The 8,254-nt window shown below is 32.2% G+C and overlaps 1 non-coding gene across 1 annotated transcript; it reads left to right on the plus strand.

The window, feature by feature from the left end:
• Nucleotides 1–579: 579 nt before the first annotated feature.
• On the plus strand, nt 580–686 carry LOC121126534 (U6 spliceosomal RNA). The gene has a single exon (XR_005866973.1). It is a non-coding gene; the product is annotated as a U6 spliceosomal RNA (small nuclear RNA).
• Nucleotides 687–8,254: the final 7,568 nt, after the last annotated feature.

The raw sequence follows: 8,254 nt of genomic DNA on the forward strand, positions 1-8,254 counted from the left end.
TTAAAAATACCTCAAAATGTTATGTCCTTAACCTAAAGCAAAAATGTCTAATTAGAAATTCAAATTCTATCAAGCTCAGGTTCATTTAATTTTAGGACTTTGAACACATACATGTTGTATTTCGTCATTTCAATATGTATATACAATCAATTTTTGTATATATCCGACAATAAGACTTTGAATTCTCAACAAAAACCCCCCCCCCTCCCTAATTTCTTCCCGCTTCAGAATTCAAAAGTTTTTACCGAGTTTCTTAATTATAAACAGAGAACTATTGCATAAATAAATATAAATTAATTTTTATAGGGCAGGGAAGGAGGTGTAGAATTACAATTAATGATGTTCTTCCTCATGATTTGAAGGGGGAGGGGAGGGGGGAGTCTTTGAGGATTTCCTTACAAGAGCAAAGTCGACATATTATTTATATGAGCCACGTTAATATAACCTTTGGACATCCTTTAAAATTATGTCATATTAAGGATATATAAAAAATTCACAAGTATTGTAATTCTTAAACTTCTATATAATTTTTTTTTTTTTTTGGTAAAAATATATTCTTTTAATTTCCTTTGTAAGAATGTACTTGCTTCGGCAGTACATATACTAAAATTGGAACGATACAGAGAAGATTAGCATGGCCCCTGCGCAAGGATGACACGCAAAATCGTGAAGCGTTCCACATTTTTTGCGTCCGCTTCATCCTGATCCTTTAGCATGTACCATCACGGATCATCAAATATTTTTCTGCCCATGTCAAAATAAGAATAGTTTGACTTTATTTTTGAAAAAGCAGGAAAAAATAATTAGAGCGCCATCTGTGGTATTAAAAAGAAAGCTCTCAATAATGATGGAAGGAATTATTTTCATATTTATATATAGACGTACATAAATATAAGGCATGGGGAATTAAAAAGAAAGCCTTTATGCAGTTTGGCGCCATCTGTGGTATTAAAAAGAAGGCTGCAATAAAAGAATAGAGGGAATTATTTTCATATATATATATATATGTACATAAATATAACACATAGGGGAAATAAATAGAAAGCCTTTGTGTAGTTTGGCGCCCTCTTTTTAAATGTTTATCAAGTAGATAATTTTGTAGATTTTGTATACTACAAGGAGTGACTTTTTTAAAGGAGAATTCGACGCATGCCATGTGCTGCGGACGTCCTTTTTAAAAAATATATAACCAAGTCAATTTAATTCAATTATATTTAGATGTATTTTTTCCTGTCAAAAAAAGTCCATTAAGTGTCAGGGCACACATACATACATGGGTATATAATAAATTAATAACGTCTTGAAAATAGAGTTATGTCTGTCAAGGTGAAAGAGGGAATTTTGAGACACTGCATATGTGCTAGTGTTGGGCTTGGGATAGACCGGTTTGAGAGAGTCAGGATTTTTAGTGAACCGAACTAGTTTCGGCCCTTCAAAGAAGTTCGGCCTAGATTGGTCTCACAGAAAAATTTGGCATAGATTAGAGATAGGACGAGTCGTGGACCCGGATTTGAAGTACTCAGGTACGGTTTAAGTAAAGCTGTATTATCTGAATAGATCCAAGGTCTGAACCAGCTTCGGATACTGAAGTTTTACAGATGTTAAGAAACTAAAAAATGTTGCTTAATCTTATTTTTTTGAAAGAAATTATCAATATTGAATGTTACATTCTTACTTATTAATTCTTGGAGTCTCATCCACAGAAACAGTCCTTACCTTTATTGTATAACGCAGCCCTTTTTCCAAAAAGAAACAAAGCAGAAAGCCCAAAATCAGTTGGAAGTTAAGCAATTTTTTCCAACTGTGGAATTATTATTTAATAGTTGAAAGAATTGGCTAATTTTGAGCTTATTTTCTGCTTTCTTTCGAAAGAGAGATTGCAAAATGCTGTATAAGTTACGACTTTTCCAATATTGTTATAGTAATCAATCTAAAAATGATTAATATTTATGTTCAAGTAGAACTAACATTTTTTTATTAAGGTCCAAACTTTGAGTAAACTGCTCATAAAGTTTGTGACAAGTATCTCTCTAATTTAAAATTTCAATTTAAGTTTACGTACCCAAAATTTACGTCTGAAGATCCGCCCCGCCCCGTATCTGAGCAAATGTAGATCTGTCCTATCTGATGTCGGGATCGGTATAATTTAAAATTCAATTTAGAGCAATTCTATGGATGAATTGTTGATGACGTCATGTATTTGTTAAAATTTAAACATTGGCACAATAACGTCATATCTATTCTAATATTTTGCATTTCTCATATTTTGATAGTATTTAAATGAGGATAGCGGGAAAATCGGTTAAAACAGTAAGACCGAAAAAAATTGGTCTATATATTGAGGACCCCCAAAAAAAAAAAAAAAAAAGTTCCACAAATTAAATTAAATTTTGGTGTATGCTCTCAGATTGCGACATTGAACTAATTTGGTCCTCTCAGGAAGAAAAGTTTGGAAAGGTCATAAATAAAAATTCGGTTTTGATTCGTCCTACAAAAAAAAATCAGTCTTATTTAAAATAGAGGGTAAAGACGTATTCTAAAGATTGGTTGATCACGTCAGTTCTTTTTCAAAATTGTGAACATCACCCTATGCTGATGTCATATGAAATTAAACTTCATATTTATACAACTTATAAATCAGGATTGAGGAAAATAACGGGCCATAGATTGGGACCTCAAAAGTTTAGAGAACATATTAAAACGGAAAAAATCAGTCAAAATTTGAAAATGATTAAATTTTGGTGAATGTTCTGAAACTGGGGCCTGGACCGAGATTTAAAAAAAAAAAAATCACATGTAGTACGTCAACATGGAAACAATATTGAACTTTAATGAAAAAAAGGAATTAAGTCAATTAAAGACTTCAACTCTAAATTTGTGGGATGCGGTAAGATATCCCTCCCCCGCCCCCAATAATTTTAAAGCGCTCCTAATAAAAAATTCGGACTAGATTAGAACCAAAGAAAAAATCAGTTTGGATCAGTCTCATTTAAAATTCGGTCAAGACCGATTCTTTATATAATCAGTTGTGTAAATTGTAAACATTGACCTACAATGCTGTCATATGGAGTCAAATTTGCATCAAATCATACTTTTACAGCTCATAAATCAGGAGTTGGGAGAGAACCGGTCCATAGATTGAAAAAAATTGGTCTACGTTGGAATATCCAGGGTCTAGATCAAAATATCAATCCATTCCTCTAAAAAAAAGTAATTTATAATCGAACCGGACAGAAAAATCATTCATGAACCGAGTCTTAACACTAAAAGTATCTTTAACAATAATGACTGAATGAAAGATTTTTTGGGTCAAAGTCGCCTTCTACTTTTTTCTGAAAGGATTAATTAGAGATCAATCTTTGTTCCCCTTTTCTTTGGCACACTCATTCACCATTCATGCAAAAGGTGACCTTAAGGAGTATGATGTACATTCAAGGTGCACTTAAAATTGGGTAATTTTCTTCTTCGGGGGGTAGAAAAGTAACATATGTAGGTTTGACCCATGAGGTGTGTGAGTGTGTCTGCAATATCGTCTTCCTCCCCTTCGACCATTGTTACTTTTTTTCTTCTTTTTTGAAGCCTCTGATGAATTTTGATTTATGACCTTTTCTAGGGGTGTAGTTGTTGGCCATATACCTACTTATTTTTTTTTTTTTTTACTTCCTTAAGTTCTTTCCTTTACCTATTTCTCAATAGTTTTGAGTATCATGTGTTTTCCATCTACATAAATAGGGATTTTAATATCCACCTTAACTCTCTATATATTTAATTTCTTAACCAATCGACTAATGAATGAAGATACCGAATACTGTGGAACGTTTGCATGTGACATTGTTGATGTTGGCCATTTTGAGGGTCTAAACAACCAAGTAAAACTGTTTTTTATTCATATTAAGGAAAATATTGAGCTATTTAGATGCTAAAATAGGACCAAAAAATAAAAGGACTGACCCCTTCACTGTTTATTAAAAATATATCCCTCTAATGCCTAGTTTTATGTTATATTTGACCGTAAAATTTATTAGAAATATGTTAGTACATGGGTATAAAAATCTTATTTCCATGTTGAATATATGAAAAAACTATTAAAATTGAAATAATAAGCAACTTTTTTATTTGTCCAACTTTTCTTGTCCCTAATTGATACAAAAAAAATAACTGAGCAAATCTTGGGATTTAATAGGGTTTTTAGGTATATATTACTTTGATTTATTTCAAATGTATTAAGTGTTGTTCATGTCGGGCATTTTGGGTGCCTAAACAATCAAGTTTCATAACAATAGAATCCACCTTTTCATTAATTTTAAGGAAACTAGTGAACGATTGGATATCAAAATGGGAAGTTAATAAATAAAAGGATTTCAACCTTACTCTTTATCAAAAATATACTCCGTTATCCAGATTTTATTATATTTCCGACCCTAAAGTGCATTCAAAATATGTTACTACATCGTTATACAATTTTATTTGCATATTGTAAATAAAAATTAACTATTACAATGAGAAGAATCAGATATTTTTCTCTAATTATTCTAGATGTAGCGTCTTATTGATTTTTCTATCTTCTTTTTTTACAAATATACCCATTTTGAAAGATATTCAGTTCAGATCACTTTGATTTAATACACAAATGTCGTTGTTTATCTTTTGCATCAAGTAGTTTTTTTTAATGCAGTTTTTAAGACGTTTTTACTCTTAAATACATTTGATGAAGTTTCATCAAGATTTATTGGAAATTTCTCAATTTTATGTATTAAAAATATCCACTTTGATCCACCAAAAATAGCGTCTCCTTCCATTAAGATATAATTTATAGCGTTAGTGAAAGGGTTTTAAACTAGTAAATCAAAAATAACAATAGCTAAAGAAAAAAATACTATTGTACATAATATTGTAAAACAAAGTGAGACCAAATCAGAAACTTTAAAATATATTTGGATTCATTATTAATGAAAGTTTTTGAAACTGTGGAGTAATTGAAATTATCTCATCTCTAAAGGAAGGGGTTTCCAATTGTAAAGAATCCTATTAAAAAGGTGTGTTGGAGTTATTAGCTATTAAATAGTGGTTATAAGAGGGATTTCTTCAAATGAAAGCTTTATGGAGTACCATTTTTTTTAATGCTTTAATGTGTTCATTATGGAAGGTGCTGATATGCTACACTTTTTCTAAAAACGAATCTCCTTCTATAGGCGTCCCCAGGTTTTTGCTTTGGGGATTTGTGATTAGCTCAGTTTTTATTATTAAAAGCCAATTTGAGTTTGGGCGATTAGGGCTAGATAATAACTAATAAAGTGCTGCTCTTCTCCAAGCATGTTTTAAATTGTGGGGGTAACCAAGTTATTTTTCGGTTTCTTGCTTTTAACAAGCCGGTAAGTCATATTTTTACAACTATAATTATTCGTAAATTATCTAGAACAGGGGTTTTAACCTTTTTTTTTTTAGTGATGTACCACTTATAAAATATTTAGTTAAGCCAAGTACCCCTTACCAGCACAAAGCATTTTTAGCTTCAGTGATAGGGGCGATCACGTGATTATATTGGGGGGGGAGGGGCTTGCCTTTTGGAATTTATAAAAATTCAAAATTATAATTTTTTTGAGAAAAATTCAAAAGTCCATATCTATTCTCAAAAAATTTAGTTTTTGAGGGAAAAATTCAAAATCTACAGCTGCTTACAAAAAATTTAAATTTTTGAAAAAAATTTAATTATAAATTTTTTTGAATTTAAAAATCCCCCCCACCCACCTAAAAAAAAAGGAGCCAATTCACAGAAATTATATATAATTTCAAATATTAAATAAATTTTTGTGTTAAAAATTAAATTATTAATTTTTTTAGTTAAAAAAACCAATTTTTTTTAAAAAATGGATGGGGGGGGCTACATCCCCTACAGCTCACCCCTTCACAGTCCCTTGAGTTATGTATTACTTGAAAAATAGTCTTTCAAAATCTTCAATACCCCCTGGAGTGCCTATAAGTACCCCAAAGGGGCACGCGTACCGCCATTTGAGAGCCCCCGATCTAGAAGAATATCTAGAAGTATAAATTATTCATATTGTGCGTGAAAGCAAAAAGATTAACATGGAGTATTTGCTGGGAGAGCTTTAAGTGTTTGTCTTCGTTGGACTCGGAGTAGAATTGAGGATCAGCAATGCAGTCATTCCAATCCAACCCCTTGCCTGATACGGAGTGGGACTTGTGTATATTTCCTTCATCTCACTGATGCTTGCAGCTTGTTCAATGAAACGTTCTGACAGCTAAGCCCCTCCCATCCCAAACACTCGTTAAATTCTCAAATATACCGCGTTAATTTTCAGTTTCTTTTGTTTAACAAAACTGCAGATCATATTTTTTACAATTATCGTTATCATTCTGTACTTTTACATCCATAGTAGACCAAACGATGAGACATCCTTCCGCTCTACACCACCCTACGCAAATACTTACAATATACAAAGACTACATATATCCGGATCTCACTTTCATATTTGTAGAGGTGTTGATAAAATACAGAATTAGGAGGAACAAGCTTAGTCCTCTTCAAGTCTCAGTCGAGCACAATATCAAAATACTCTCAGGACATAAAACAAACAAGACATACATATTATTTACACGCCTCTTTTGTAAACTTAATAAATTGTCACGTAGAGTACAAAATACGTCAAATACAGTGTTTGGATATTGATGTTCTTAGTTGTCCTTGATTAATATTTGATGTTTCACAAATACAAAAGCTTGAGAAATTGGCAGATCAATACCTACAAGAAAGCTTGCTTTTTCCTCCAAAATTATCTCTTAGCCCATTTGTTTTATGGGTTTTCCTTTTATAAGGCCTATTTTGTCCTTATCTTTTGTCCACAGAGGTTGAGAAATTTCCCAAGTAGAATACACAATGACTTATCCACATTACTTTTCATTTTGTTGAATGGCGTTCAGTTACAAAGGTAGAACTTAAAAAAGTATTTTTTTATTATAGAGAAGTCACATAGTTTATCCACTTTAAGATATGCAATTAAAGGAATATCTTCAACGTTTAAATATGTAGCAATATCACACATATAAATATGTAATTTAATTACAACATAAGGTGAATAACTCGAACTTGAGAGGACTGCTGGGGGAGTGGGATTTGTGTTCCTTTATTTCGTCCATCAACTGCTTGTAGTTAATCTAATAAAACGGTATGATAACTACACTTTACTTCTCCCAAAATGGGACTAGGTACTTTTGGCTGAAATTATTTTATCACAAACCATTTTACCTTAAAACCATTTTCCCTCAAGAATATTTATCCTTAATATTTATATATACCGGTAGTTGCATAAATACGCAGACTATTTGTGGCAAATAATTAAATGTGTAATAAAATTTGTATGACGTATTTTTTTGAGAATTATATGATAGAGAATGTATTCTGTTATAAAATTTAATATAATTATATAACCGCCATCAGCTGCTATGACACCCTCCAAACGCCCGCGGAAGGCCTTGCACACATTGATGATGTAATGGTCTTCCATGGCTGCCCATTGCTCATTGACGCTGGCCTTCAATGAGTCCAAATTCGGGTGGCGTGTAGCACAGGCCTTCTTCTCAATTTGCCACCACACACTGTAGTCAAGGGGATTCAAATCAGGTGATTGAGGTGGCCAAATGTTTTTTTTTGTTTGTTTGTTTTGCGAGCCAATCCTGAGTCATTCCAGAGGTATTAATTAGGTCTTTCAGATCTTTTCCCTCCTTGACAAGCGTCTGGACCTTGAACACAGTAGTCCTGGATTGTCCAGTGTCCTTGATTATCTCCTTGACAGACTTACTGGCGCGGAGGAGAGTGGTAAACATATGACGTTTGGCCTTGTTATTCATCGTAAACGACTTTGTTTGATGCAAGTAAGAAAAACAAAAACAAAGCCGAAAGATTTACCGAGTTAATTGTCCTGGAATTTTTATTTCCGGTCACGGAACCTCGAGATATAAGCGTTTAAAAATTAGTCGGTGTATTTATGCAACTACCGGTATAAGATTTATACGTCGTTATTGTTTGTTTTTGGTTAAAATTGACGGCAACGATTCGATTAGAAGGATTGGCTAATCACTTCTTCGTAGGATTATTTATGCTAGAAATGACTCATGAAATGGCACACAAGCATAATATGAGATAAAAGTATTTTATATATCATTATTCCAACAGAAAACCATCATATAATGTATTTGATAATAATAAATATTACATTTTCATATTTCAAAATTCAAA

This window comes from Lepeophtheirus salmonis, chromosome 11 (assembly GCF_016086655.4).
Source record: "Lepeophtheirus salmonis chromosome 11, UVic_Lsal_1.4, whole genome shotgun sequence".
NCBI classification, from domain to species: Eukaryota; Metazoa; Arthropoda; class Copepoda; order Siphonostomatoida; family Caligidae; genus Lepeophtheirus; species Lepeophtheirus salmonis.